The following is a 15,637-nucleotide window of genomic DNA, read 5'->3' on the forward strand; positions in this document are numbered from 1 at the left end:
CTGAGTTTATGCCCTGAAGAGATCATGAAAAAGGGTTAAAACATCACTTGTACAAAAATAGTCACAGCAGCTCTGTTTGTAGTACCAAAGAATTGGGCATTGAGGCAATGTCCATCAATTGGGGAATGGCTGAACAAATTGTGGCAAATGCATGCAGTAGAACACTATTGTTCTATTAGTAAACAGGAGGCATGAGACTCCAGAGAAGCTTGGAAAGACTTGCATGAACTGATTCTGAGTGAGGTGAGCAGAACAGAAGAACATTGTACACCTAACAACAGCATGGGGGTGTTGATCAACCTTGATGGATTTTCTCATTCCATCAGTGCAATAATCAGGGAAAAAAATTTAGGGTATCTAACAGGGAGAATACCATCTGTATTCAGAGAAAGAACTGAGGAGTTGAACAAAGACTGAGGATTATTATCTTCTATTTTTAATAAAAGTACTCTTATGTACTACATAATTTTGCTCTCACTATCTCTAATATTTTCTTTCTTCCTTAAGGGTATGATTTTTTTTCTTTCAACACATTCAATTTTGATATATGCATATCATATAAATAAATGAAGATTATTGGATTACATTCTAATTGAGGGGAGGAGGGAGGAAGGGGAAGGAGAAGGGAAAATGTAAAATTTATAACCTTACCAAAATGATTGGTAGAAACTATATATATATATATATATATATACATATATATATATATGTATATATATATATATATATATAATTGGAAAACAAATTAAAGTTTTATATTAGAAACATTCCATATCAATCTTTTGGTATTGGTTATTTTTCCATATTCATTTTAATAGACATTGTCTATATTTTCCTCTCTCTGATTCAATTTTAATCACGTCATTCCATGCTTTTGTATTCTACATGAATACATAGCATTATGAAATAGTTATTATTAAATAACTCTAAATAACAGAAAGAAAAATAATTTTAAAAGTCTCATTTTGGTCATCTTACACATCATTTTTTATTAATAGATTTTTCTTCTCCAGGTAGCAATAAGTTGTTGTGTTAATATTATTTTAGGGGAAATAGACAAAAGATTCATTTTACAAATGCAAATGTTCTGTACTTTTCATTTACTTTTAATTCTCTATGTATTTATCATTTTCTATATAATAATTTTATTCTTTTAGAAAACATTTTATATCTAATCATCTTGAAAGATGACATGTAAAATAAAGTTAAAATCTCAAGTATAAGGCACATATATTATTTATCACCAGGAAATGAACATTAAAATTATGACATATAATGGTATGTAATAGTAGAAGTACCTTTATCATTTGGAAAGAAGTAAAGCACAGGGAAATTTGCAAAACTTACACTACTTATCTGGAAATGTAATAAGAAACACTCCATCCCTCATAAAATCACTGCAAATTCCAAATATTGTTTTCAAACAAGAGTATTTCTGAAAGTCAGGGCAAACTGCCACATACACCACACTCTTATCTAACTTTGCAGAGGATACACCAGAGAAATGTCAATGTGCATATTGAAATTAAAAAAAAAAGATAAGCTTTCTCAGTGAGTAATATCTCTTTAACAGACACCTCGGAAATTAAATTTGTTTAGACATCTTAAACACACTTCATTAGGCTACTTCAGAAATACATTTTTAATGCTAAAAACCTGTTTTGTATACCAAACCAAATAGACCCATCATGGAATTGTCTTCATTAATGAAATATTTGATTGTTGTGTGCTTTTGAAGTAATTATTTTGTTTTGTTTTTAGAGAGGGGGCCATTAAAGGTTAAACTAAAATACTCTTGAGATAGGGTTTTATAGTGCAGCTCTGTTACAGTCCTTTGATGTAGTCCAAGAATGAAATATCACAAACAAGTACTGTTGATTTGAATATTCATTTGTATTACTTAATGACCATGAATAATTCATGTGAAGTTGGTTTTTTTTTTAACTCGACATTGGAGTGGCCTTTTTTTGCCCTTTTTATCTGTGAGAGAAAGGGAGGTTCTTTTACTGAAATTTTGGCTAAGGAATTCAAAATCATAAAATTTTAGACTTTCAGAGTTCAGAGACCTTACAGAAACAACCTCTACTTTAAATATGAAAAAAATAAATTTATCCTCCAATATCTGCAACAAATTGTTATTTAGACTCTGTTTGAATGGCAATATGGTTTAAATAATTTATCTGTCATATTACTAAGCTTAATTTCTCTTTAAATAACTAACCTTTTGAATGTTTGATATGGTTCAATTTTTAAAACTTTTTTTCTCTCTAGATTGAGTTAATTAAATTGATTTCATTTTAGATGACATTTTAGGAGTTCTAATTCTTAAGTATAATTATAAATATTAAAGGGTACAAATTCTTAATATTTGTTCATATCATATCCAGTAAAACTAATGAAAAACAAGTAAGTGATATATATGGTTCATTCATTGAAGATATAGTAAGCAACATGCATGATTAGAGAACAACTAAAGGACAGGATTATTTATTTTCAACCACATGACTAGTTTTCCCAACTGATAGGTAGATGATAGAAATAGAGCTTTTATAGAATAATTATGTGAATAAAAATCCTAAACTTTTTATAATGTTTACTAGAATCACCTAAGACATATTCTATAGAAATAATAAAAGACATGATATTCATTTATAATTATTGCTAGTTTTTCTTATCTTTAAAAAAAACAAGACATTTATAAATCTCTTCTTTATTATTTTCAACATGTGCTTCAGGTGGTCTGCTGTTTTAACTAATTTCATTCAGTCAATTTTATGTTTGTCAAGACATTTTGCTGTTACTTATGTGTTTTAAAAAAATGGAAATATCTTTAGAAACAACATTTCACTTATATTCCATTATGTTCAATTGTTTTTTAGAACACTATTACTTTTTATTCCTTTGTGTTTCATTCACGAAATTGGAAATAATGAATTTGAATCTAGAAGGTAAAGGTTCAGACTACCATTTCTACCATTTACAAGAATCTGATTTTTGGCAGATCAATTTTCCTTAATTTTAGTTTTTCAGTTGTATAATGTAAACATAACCAATAGCTGAACATCCCCCAAGGGTTTTTTATTCCCATAGACTGAGTTCCATCTGGGTTTCTGTATTCACTGGATCATTTTCTTCCTTTGTTCCATCATGACTACGACTTGACAGTCTTTTTTTTTTTTTATGTAGTTGGTGACAAAAGGATTTTTTTTAAATGTGGTTTTAGGCAAAAGGGTTGCCAGCTCCTGTCCAAGTTCCTAAGATAATAAAATGTAAAATGTACAGGAGACTATACAAATCATTTACAGAAACCCACAAATATATGTTAAAGAAAATTATGCAGAAAGGCAATAAACTAATAAAGAGAACACTAAAACATTTTCAGTACATAAAAGGCTTCATTGGGACTTGTAGAACAAATTTAAAAAAATTAAAAACCTTCCCTCCAAAATTCCATTATATTATGGGAATGTTGAACGTGCAAAACTACAAAATGTCTATACTAGCTAAGTCCCTCTCTTTAATAATAATGTTACCTAGAGCTCTTTCTTCTACAAATCACATGGTCCTTTCTTTGATTTGCTAGCCATGGCAATTTGAGAATTCTTTCTCTTTTACAAGCAACACATATTCATGATATCCCTTTCTCTAGAAATCCAGGACAACAAAGTCCCAAAATTGCAAAGACATAATCTTAGAAATTTTAGGATCTGGATGAATAGATAGATAGATAGATAGATAGATAGATAGATAGATAGATAGATAGATAGATGATAGAATGTATCACAAAGCAAATTCCAAGGCTAGCACTACCTATTCAAACTTTACTATTGCTAGGAAGCTTGATTCTAGGATCATGATGCCTAAGATATAGAATTGTACCTACTTCTTCATGGGAGTTGGGGTTTAAAGAACTTTATCTTTGAGTTTCTCTCTAAGACTAGGGATGTTTGTACATATCTAGTTCTGCAATTTAAAAGCAAATGTACTTTTATGGGAAGCTTGCCAAAGCTCCAGTTTCTACCATCTATTAAAAGGTCTAGCCTCAGGAATCATTTTTAAGTGTACATTTAGCTTTGCCACATCCTTCTGCCCTAATTCACTATCAGCTTCTACATTGGGTGAACTAATGGAAAAGAATTTTGAGAAAGAAGGAATAATTATTACCTCTCTACCTCCTGCAGTAACACAGAAGAAATAATAAAAAGAAGAGATGAAGGGATTTAAAAAAATAACAAAAATTCTCCCTTTCATTCTCCATAATAGGTTACTGCAGAAGAGTAGATCTTCCAAGATTAGATTTCCCTGAATCTGAGACATCCAATTATTCTGGCCTTTGCCTCAGGACACCCCGCCCCCCACCAAGCCAATTAAAAGTTGTTTGCATCTCTAAAGAAGGAATCAAAACATATTTTCCATAGGTCAATACTTTTCTGAACTAAATGTTGTAGATATCATTAAATTGATTCTGAACTCAAAGAAACTACTTTAGTGACTCCCTGAATTATACCCTACTAATAATGCATATATTGATAGATATAAAGAGCTCTGCCCCCCAAGAGATTAGGTTATCTATTTTATGCTTTGTTAATTTGAACATTTTATATTTATATAATTATTCTTTCATTTCATTTAAAATTTAGGTTTTATTGGTATATAAGTAGGCAAAATAATTCCAAATAATATCTATTATGACTTCTTTATTTGTCGTGAATCCCATTTTCTCATGTATAAATCTTATACTTTGATTTTCTTTAGTTTTTGATTATTTTCAATTAATTTTCATCCATATGCACATGTATATTTTTTAGTTGTAAAATTTCCTTCCACCCTCCCTTCCCACCCCCTCCCCTCAGTGGCAAATAGTCAGGTTAGTATTGTACATATATATTTTTGATAAACATGTTTTCGGATAAATCATCTTCAATATGAGGAATTAGGATTAAACTGAGATACTTAAGAGATAATTTTTATAAAGTGTTCATCAGCTTCTGAAGGGTTATTTGCCTGTGTATGGGTGTTTTGTTTGTTTTAGTTTTGTTTTTCTTCCTCTGGATTGGGATAACATTGTCCATAGCAGTTCTATTAGGGTTATTCTAACTCTCTGAGCTGCTGAGAGGAACTGCTTCCATCAAGGTTGATCATCTCACAGTGCTGTTAATGTGTACATTGTTCTCTTGGTTCTACTCCCTTCACTCAACATCATATCCTGTAACTCATTCCATACTTCTCTAGAGTCTGACCATTTATGGTTTCTTATAGAACAATAGTATTCCATAGTATTAATGTATCATAACTTGTTTAGTCATTCCCCAATTGATGGGAATCCCCTCAATTTCCAACTCTTTGTCATTACAAAAAAAAACTGCTAGGAATATTTTGGAACATGTAAGATTATTCCCATTTTTTATAATTTCTTTTGGATATAGATCTAGAATTGGAATTTCTAGGTCAAAGGGTATGAACAGTTTTATTGCTATTTGGGAATAGTTCCATAATGTTCTCCAGAATGGAGCTGGATCTGTTAACAACTCCACCAGTGGTTTTCTTTATTTTAAAAAATTAAATTAGTTAAATCTGATCTCAGACACTTAATTGCCTAGCTGTGTGACCTTGGACAAGTCACTTAAATAATTTTTAAAAATCAAATTAGTAAATGGTTTATTATTTGTGTATATATATATATATATATATATGTATTATGTGGGGGGATTATATATAGATATAGATATTTCTATATATGTGTCTAATGAATGTGACACCTTTTAGAAAAGGAATATTTACTTCAAATGGTATAATAACAATGCTGCCCCCAATAAACAGAGGACATAATTCACCTCCCCTCACACCTCAGACCTTGGGGAGATGAAGTGAAGGGGTTTAGGGTAAAAATTTAGTTTAATTCTCACAAAGTTTAGTGCTTCTTCCAAGTCCCAAGCCCTGCCTTAGGCTTGCATCCTAAGCAATTTGGTTCTTAAGGTTTTCATACTGAGCTGGCTAGCTGCACTACCCTACCTGCAGTACTGAACAGGACTTAATCATGACTTTAACTCCCCAATCCATGAGAATCCTCTCTGCCACCTGAAGCTGAGGATGAAAACATAAAATTGAAACAAATACTCACAGGCACATTTCTTGGATTTAGGGTAAAAGAGAGCTGAAGAAAAATTATACTTCCTCATTACCATTCTAGGTAATGAATATTTTTCTTACTGGGCACAGGAGATAGAATTCTGACAGGAATCACCAAAAATGAGTGCAACTGAAAAGATGGCAGTAAAAAAAAAAGAGAAAGGCAATGTTTAAAGATCAGCAGCTAAAAATAGGAGCTACTTCCAACTACAGGGTAGAGCTCCATGTTAATCAATTTGGGCATACTCAAGATCCCTCACTTTATACCACCTAAAGATTCCTTCTCAATATTAGGCTTTCAAAGAAGCCTAAATTATGTAGCTATCTCTTAATTTATTGATTCAATATTTCTCATTTCAATTTTAAGTTCATTTTAAATTTAGAATTTTTTTATTTTGTATTCATTTAAAAACACTCAGGTTTTTAAGAGTATTTTCCCTTTGCATGTCCATTCTATGTATGTATGTATGTATGTATGTATCTATCTATCTAATTATTTATAGAGAAAAATGATGGTTAAAAGACTTGCCCAAGTTCACACAATTAGTATGTGTCTGAAGTCAAACTTGAACTCAGGTCTTCCTGACTCCAAGGTCAGTGCTCTTTCCATTATACCACCTAGCTTCCTGAATGTAATTGATTTGTAATTTTTTTCTTTTGCTAATGAAAATGTTTAAAAACATACATTTCTGTTAAAGAACTACTTTGGTTATATATTAAACATTTTGCTATGATGTTTTATTGATGTCATTATCTTTCATGAAATTATCAGTTGTTTGTATGATGTGTCATTTTATTTACCAAATCACAATACTTCAGTTAGTCTCTAATTAATGTTTATCTCATCTTCAATAACCTTTACTGAGTATAATTTTCATTGAATTATGAGCAATGCAGAATATGTTCAAAAGTGATTCTTTTTCAGATGTTTCTAAGGTTTTATGCTTTAATGTAAAATCAATATTTATATAGGATATTTATATACTTGTATATATATATACTTAAATATACAATATTTATATGTGTTCAAATAATATCTATGTTTTTCTCTATTATTATTTGCTTATTGCCTGATAGCTATCATATCTTATTTTTCTACAATTCTTTTCAGATTCTTAAATTTTTCTTGTTTATTTTTTCATTCAATTTATGTTGAGTAAGCACCCCAGGGTTTCACATGGACTATTTGACTGAGCATTCTGAGCTTGTATTGGTCTGATCAGTCACAGTCAGACACACTGTAATTTGTTTCAGAGAAAATATCATTTTCTTCTTCTTTGATAATGAAGGACAAGAACCAACCATATTAAAGATCCTCGACAGTTTTAGTATGACTCCCCTTGAGCTTGTTTAACTTTTTCTTTAAATTTTCAAAGGCTATCTGATTCAGTGCATAGTTGTTAAATGTTGAAATTCATCCACTTTTTAGGATATCATGAGGATATTCAATTGCTTCCATCCAATTATAGCATACCCATTAATTTAATTATGATCTCTGAAGATTACTGTCAGCTCTATTTATCAGACTATATTCTCTATGCCATCTTCCAGTCTCTCATCTCCAACTGCCCACCAGATATCTTAAAATGGATGTCAGTTGTGTGTCAATGGATGTTATGATTAAAATTGAACACATTATCTTTTAATCCAAAATACTCTCCTTTTCCTATCCCTCCCATTACTTTCAAGCAACCATTGCTTCAGTCATTCATACCCACAACCTAAACATCATCCTGTCCTCCTCCTATAACTAACCAGCTGCTGACATTCTTCATACATGTCCCTTTCTTAACACTGCCAAGTCCCTTGGTGCAGATCCTCATTATGTGCCCCCTGCACTACTACAACAACCTGCTTCTGGATTTCTGTGTCAAATCTCTCCTCACTCCACTTCATTGTATACTCAGCTATCACATTAATCTTCCTGAAGTAGAAGTCTGACTTGTGAATTCAGCCACTACCTCCAGACCACCCCCCCAATTCTGTAAACTTTAGTGATTCCCTATTGCCTCCTCGACAAAATACTAAACTTTCTCTGTGACTTTTAAAGTCTTTAATAAAGTGAGCCTTTCCTGCTTTTCCAATTTTCTTAATTTTTTTCTCCTCCCACATACTTGTATTGTACTATTCAATGATATCTTTGCTATTAATAGCACACACTCTATCCCAATTCTGATTATGACTTTATCCCTCCTCATTTCTACCTCCTACCTTCCCTAGCTTCCTTTACTTTCAATTAATGTCACATCTTTCATAAGAAACCCTTCCTAGTACTTTAGTTTTACTATACTCCCTCTAAGATTATTTCTAATTTATCCTGTATGTAGTCTAGTTGTTTGTGTGTGGTTTCCTCTATTAACTATGAGCTTCTTCAGGGAGGGGACTATCTTTTTTCCTTTCCTTCAATATACCAAATTTAGTATAGTCCCTGTTTAACAATGCCTAGGTAATTCATTTATGAATGTTATCTTTTTTTTAAAATAAAATATGTATTGGGAGCAGTTAGGTGACTCAGGGGATAGATAACTGGACTTGGAGTAAGGAGGACCTGAGTTCAAATCAGATCTCAGGCACTTAATAATAACTTGCTGTATGACATTGGGGAAGACAGTTAACCTCATTGCCTTGCAATATCTAAAATAAAATATGTATTGACTATTGTTTTGTCTGGGATCCTGATTGCTACCCCTGATTTTTTTTTTTTAGCACAGCTTCAACTGAAAGCAAAATACAATTTGATTAATTTTATTTTTAACTAAGTTTCTTCTGTACTATCTAGAAACATCTCTTTGTCTCTCTCCCTTAAAAAAAATCTTTAATCCTTCCATCCCTACTACTTATACTCTTATCACTTTTTCTTTTTTTTTGGTTTTTGCAAGGCAATGGGGTTAATGACTTGCCCAAAGTCATACAGCTAGGTAATACAGAGTCATACAGAGGCTTTGAACTCAGGTCCTCCTGACTCTAGGGCCAGTACTCCATCCACTGTACCACCTAGCTGCCTCTGTCTTAAATTACTTTTGTCCTTCATAGATAAATCTACAATATATGTCTCCACTTTCTTTCCTCTAACTTTATTATAATAAAAATTTTTCTCACAACTTTTTATAATTTGGCTTCTAACCTCATCATTCCACTGAAACTGTTCTCTCCAAGGTAACATTGATCTATTTATTGCCAAAACTATTAAACTTTTTTAAATTTTTTATTCTCAAACCCTCAGTCTTGGACACTGTTGCTGACCCTCTTCTCTCTGATATCCTCTTTTCTAAAAGTTTCAAAAAACCATTCTCTCCTATTTCTTCTTCTACCTATCAAAGCACTCATACTTAGTCTTCTTTGCTGAATTTTTATCCAGATCTTCTAACCATAGATGGCTCATAGGATTCTTTCCTAAACCTTCTTTTCTTTCTCTATACTACTTTATATGGTTATTTCATTGATTTAATTTCCATTTAATTCTCAAATCTTCCTATACTGTCCTAATCTCTTCATGGATCTCCAGTTTCTCAACTCTAATTGCCTTTCAAACATCTCAAACTGAAAGTTCAATATATTTCTTAAACTCAACATTTCCCCAAATGATCTCATTACCATTCATTTTAAACCCACTTGCAAAGGGCAACACCATTTTCCTTTCCTTTAGCCTTATAATCTAGGGGTCATCCTTGCTCCTCACTATTTCTCACCCTTCCTTGTATAATCTGTTGCCAAGGATTATTTCATTTTCACAACATATCTAGAATCTGCCCCTTCTGTGATACTAATACTTTGATTCTTAGCCTAATACAATAACCTGCTGATGTGTCTCCCTGACTCATCTCCTTCTTCAATCTTATTTAGTGTCCATTCAGTCACCAAAAGAATTTTCTAAAAGTACAGATTCAACCACATCATCCCACCTTGTTTAATAAATTCCTGATGTTCCCTGTGACCTCCAGGATCAAATAAAAATTTATTCTTTGCTTGCCTTCTTTGCCCCATTCTACTTTTTTAGTTTTTTTGCACCTTGCTTCCATCATGCACTTTTTTAATTGATATTTTACTTTGTTTTCTAATTTCATGATATGAAAGTTTTTCAACATTTATCCTTCCACCTTCCATTCCTACTTCTCTCCTCAACAACATGCAAGTAAACATTGTTCATGTACATTTGTTTTTAATGTGTTTATATATTATTCATTTTGTATATGAAGAATTAGAGCCAAGGGAAAAGAATGAAAAACCATGGGATATGAAGGAAAAACAGAAGAGAGGTTTTTAAAAAGTGTGTTCACTTTTTAAATGTTTTTAGTGTTCATTAAGATTCTGTGATTATCTGGATGTAGATGGCATTGTCCATAACAAGTCTCCCAGGTTAGTTCTAGCTCTCTGAACTGTTGAATGGAGCTGCATCTATCACTCTCACAATGTTGCTGTTAAGTTTTTACAATATTCTCTTGGTTGCACTCCCTTTGCTCAGCATCAGTTCCTGTAATTCTCTCAATGTATCTTTATAGTCCAATCATTTCTGGATTCTTATAGAATGATATTTCTTCTATATTTCTTCTTAAACCATAACTTGTTCAACCATTTCTCAATTGATGAGCTTCCCATCACTTTCCAATTCTTTGCCACTACAAAAGAGTTGCTTTGACTATTTTGGAACATGTGGGATTTTTCCCATTTTTTTATGATTTCTTCTGAATATAAACCTAAAATTGGAATTGCTGGGTCTAAGGATATGATCAGTTTTATTGCTCTTTGGACATAGTTAGATATTGTTCTCAAAATGGTTGAATTAGTTCACAACACCAGCAGTGCATTAATGTCCCACTCCTCTGCAAAGTCTCTAACATTGATCATTTCCCTTTTTGTCATCTTAGTAAATATGATAGGTATGAAGTACTACTTCATAGTTGCTTTGATTTATATTTTCCTATTCAATATGATTTAGAGCATTTTTTCATATGATTGTAAAAAGCTTTTTATTTGTTTGAAAATTTATCAATTGGGGAATGACTTATAACTTTATAAATTTAACCTAATTCTCTGCATATTTTGGAAATGAGATCTTTATTAGAATCTCTAGCAGTAAAAATTGTTTCCCAGATTTCTGTTTTCTTTCTAATCGTGTCTGGTATTGGCTAAGAAATACAGTAGTGGATCAATGGAATAGCCTAGGTGCAAAAGATTCAGTAGGAAACGATTATGGTAATCTGCTTTTTGATAAACCCAAAAAGTTCAGCTTCTGGGATAAGAACTCTCTCTTTGATAAAGACTTTTGAGATAATTGGAAGTTAACATGGCAGAAACTTGGATTAGGCCAACATCCCATACCCTAAACCAAGATAAGATAAAAATGTGTATAAGGTTTAGACATAAAAGACAATATTATAAGCAAACTAGGAGATCAAGGCATAGTTTACTTATCAGATCTATAGGAAAAGAAGCAATTTAGGACAAAGGAAGAGATGGAGAATATCATTAAAACAAATTAGATAATTTTTATTACATTAAATTAAAAAGCTTTTGCACAAACAAAACCAAAGTGACCAAGATCAAGCTGCAAAAGAAATGTAGTAAATTGAGAAACAATTTTTACAACTAGTATTTCTGACAAAGTACTCATTTCTAAAATATATGGAGAACTGAGTGTGAGAGAGAGTCATTTCCCAACTGACAAATGGTCAAAGTATATACAAAGGCAACTTACAGATAAAGAAATCAAAGATAACCATAATCATATGAAAAATTGCTCTAAATCTTTTACTAATTAGAGAAATGAACATCAAAACAGGTCTGAGGTACCACCTCATAACTATCAGACTGACCAATATGATCAGAAAAGACAATGTTCAATGTTGGAAGAGATATGGGAAATCTGGGACACTAATACATTGTTGCTGGAGCTACGCATTCATCCAAACTTTCTTGAAAGCAATCTGGAATTATGCTTGAAAGGCAATAAAAATGTAAATACCCTTTGATCCAGCAATACCACTACTGGGTCTGTACCCTGAAGAGATTATGCAAAAGGGTAAAAACATCACTTGTACAAAAACATTCCTGGCAGTTATGTTTGTGGTAGCAAAGAATTGGAAATCAAGTGAATATCCATCAGCTGGGGAATAGCTGAACAAATTGTGGCCTATGTATGTTATGGAACACTATTGTCCTATTAGTAATCAGGAGAGATGAAATTTCAGAGAAGCTTGGAAAAACTTCCATGAACTGATGATGAGTGAGATAACCAGAACCAGTATAAAACTGTACACCCCAAGGGCAACATGGGGGTGATGATCACTCTTATTGGACTTGCTCATTCCATCAGTGTAATAATCAGGGGCAATTTTAGAGCACCTGTGATAGAGAACACTATCTATACCCAGAGAAAAAACTGGAATTTAAACAAAGACCGAAGTCTACTACCTTCATTTTTTTTTATTAAGAAAGTGTTTTGTGTAGTACATAATGTTGATATTTCTAATACTTTATTTTCTTCTTGAGGATATGATTTCTCTCCCAACACATTCAATTTCAATCATTGTATAGCATTGAAACAATATAAAGATTACCTTCTGTGGGGGAATAGGGGAGGTAAGGGAGGATGGAGGAAAGATTGTAAAATTCAAAACCTTACAGAAAATGATGGGTATAAACTACTATTGTATATAATTGGAAAACAATTAAAATATTAATTAAAATATAATCTTAGCAGCATTGCAATACCTTTTTAATTTAATATAATCAAAATCATCCCTTTTGGATATCTTGTTTGGTCATAAATTTCTCCCCTTTCTATAGATGTGACAGTGTATTTCTTGAACTCTTCATTTGTGTATTATATCTCCATTTATGTCTAAGTCTTGTACCAATTTTTTTTTAGTTTTTTGCAAGGCAAATGGGTTAAGTGGCTTTCCCAAGGTCACACAACTAGGTAATTATTAAGTGTCTGAGGCCAGATTTGAACTCAGGTACTCCTGACTCCAGTGCCAGTGCTCTATCCACTGTGCCAACTAGCTGCCCCCTCCTGTACCCATTTTGACCTTATTGTGGTACACAGTATGAGATATGTATATGAATAGTTTTTGTCATACTATTTGCCAGTTTTCCCAACATTTTTTTTCAAATATAGTGTTCCAATCCCAAAAGATTATGTCTTTGGGTTTGTCAAACAATAGATTACAGTAATCATTTACTATTGTTTCTTTTGTACCTATCCTAATCCTTTGGACCATTGTTCTATATCCAGTACCAGGCAGTTTTGATGACTCCCATTTTATAGTATAGCTTTAGAACTAGCAAAACTAGACTATCTACACTTACATTTTCTTCATTAATTCCCCTGCTATTCTTGTCCTTTTATTGTTCCAGATGAATTTTGTTATACTATTTTTCTAGTTAGGCAAAATAGTTATTTGGTAATTTGATTGATATGGAACTGAAAAATAATTTAATTTGGGTAGAATTGTCATTTATTATATTAGTTTTACCTAACCATGAACAATTGACATTTTTCCAATTATTTAAAACTAATTTTATTTGCGTGAAAATTGTTTTGTAATTGTGTTCATACGGTTTCTGGGTTTGTCTTGAGAAGTAGATTACCAAGTATTTTATGCTGTCATCAGTTAACTTTTTTTTTTAGGTTTTTTGCAAGGCAAATGGGGTTAAGTAGCTTGCCCAAGGCCACACAGCTAGGTAATTATTATTTAGTGTCTGAGACTGGATTTGAACCCAGGTACTCCTGACTCCAAGGCCTATGCTTAATCTACTACACCACCCAGCAGCCACCTTTCTGTCTCTTGCCCCAGGGCTTTGTTTTTCATATAAAGAAATGCTAATGATTTATTTGAAGTTATTTTATATCCTGTTGCTTTGCTGAATTTACTAATTGTTTCAAATCTTTTTAGATGATTTTATAGGGTTCACTAAGTATGCCATCATATTATCTGCAAAGAGTGAAAGTTTTACTTTCTCATTACCAATTCTAATTCTATCAATTTTGTTCTTCTCTTATTGCTAAAGCTAATATTTCTAAGACTTTAAAAGTAATGATGTAGAGTTTAAACAAAGACCAAAGTCTACTACCTTCATTTTTTTTATTAAAAAAACTATTTTGTGTACTACATAATGTTGCTATGTCTAATATTTTATTTTCTTCTCAAAGATATGATTTCTCTCTCAACACATTCAATTTAAAACATTGTATAGCACTGAAACAATATAAAGATTACCAGATTGCCTTCTGTGGGGAATATTCTCTAAATACAGTCCCTTCAACTTGAGTCAACCCTTTAACAATCCTAAAAGAAATATAAGTCTCAAGAGTTACTAGTGTTTTCTTCCTTTATAGGTATGTTTACAATATAATATTCTTGATGAGCATTTGTGTTTTTGTTTTTTTCCTTTTCTATTCATGTTTTCATGTATCTCTTCAGTCTTGTTTTTGCCAAAGGAAATTAACACCTTTAAAAGTAAAACTAACCGACTGTAAAAAGAGTGCATCTCATAAAAAGATTGAATTTTCTGTTCAGTTCTTGTCTTTTATCAGAAAATTTTGGAAGTCCTCTATTTCATTGAAATTCCATCTTTCTCCCTGACAAAACATGGTAAATTTTGCAGGATAATTAATTCTTGGTGGTAATCCAAGTCTTTGTCCTTTGAGATATTATATTAATGGTCCTCTGATCCTTTAATGATGAAGCTGATAAGTCCTGTGTAATTCTAATTGTGCCCTATGTTTTTGAAATTGCTTCACCTTTATTTAAAAATTCTGGAATTTGGCTACAATTGTCCTTGGAGATTTTATCCTGGTGTCTCTTTGTGGACTATTTTGTCTTCTTTGATCTAGTATTTTATGACAATTTTCCATAGTAATTCCCTGAAAGTTATTTTCTAGAATCTTTTTTTTTTTTGATCTAGGCTTTCTGGAAGACTAATAATTCATAAATTATTTCTTCTGGATCTATTTTCTAGGTAGTTTATTTTTCCTAAAAGGGACTTTTTATTTTCTTCCTTTTTTTAGGTATTTGATTTTGTTTGAGGGAATTTTGGTGGCTCATAGATTCATTAATTTCTATTTGTCCAATTCTAATATTTACACTTTTATTTTCTTCAGTCTGCTTCTTTATTTCCATTTCCAGTTGGATAATTTTACTTTTTCAGTGAGTTGTTTTTCTTTTCAATTTGATTAATTTTATGTTTTGCTAAAGTGCATTCCTTTTTCAGTTGGTCAATGTGATTAATAGATGAGTTGCATTCTTTTTTCAGTTTATTATTTTTACTTTTGAAAGGTTATGATCTCTTTGGCCAATTTTTCATAATTTTCCTATAATACTCTGATTTCTTTTATCCACTTTTCTTCTTCTCTTCTTTGGCTCTTAAAAATCATTTATAAGCTCCTCTATGAGGTTTTGTATTTGAATCCAATTCATGAACTATTTTGAGACTTCTCATGTAGGTAATTTGTCAATGCTTTCCTTTTCCGAGATGGCATTTTTATCATCTCTGTCTAAATAGTAGC

The 15,637-nt window shown here is 31.7% G+C and overlaps 1 pseudogene; it reads left to right on the forward strand.

Annotated features, from left to right (window-relative positions):
• Positions 1-15,637, forward strand: part of LOC141511905 (ADP/ATP translocase 3-like) — a 107,794-nt pseudogene that overhangs the window by 58,078 nt on the left and 34,079 nt on the right.

This window comes from Macrotis lagotis, chromosome 2 (assembly GCF_037893015.1).
Source record: "Macrotis lagotis isolate mMagLag1 chromosome 2, bilby.v1.9.chrom.fasta, whole genome shotgun sequence".
Lineage (NCBI taxonomy): Eukaryota > Metazoa > Chordata > Mammalia > Peramelemorphia > Peramelidae > Macrotis > Macrotis lagotis.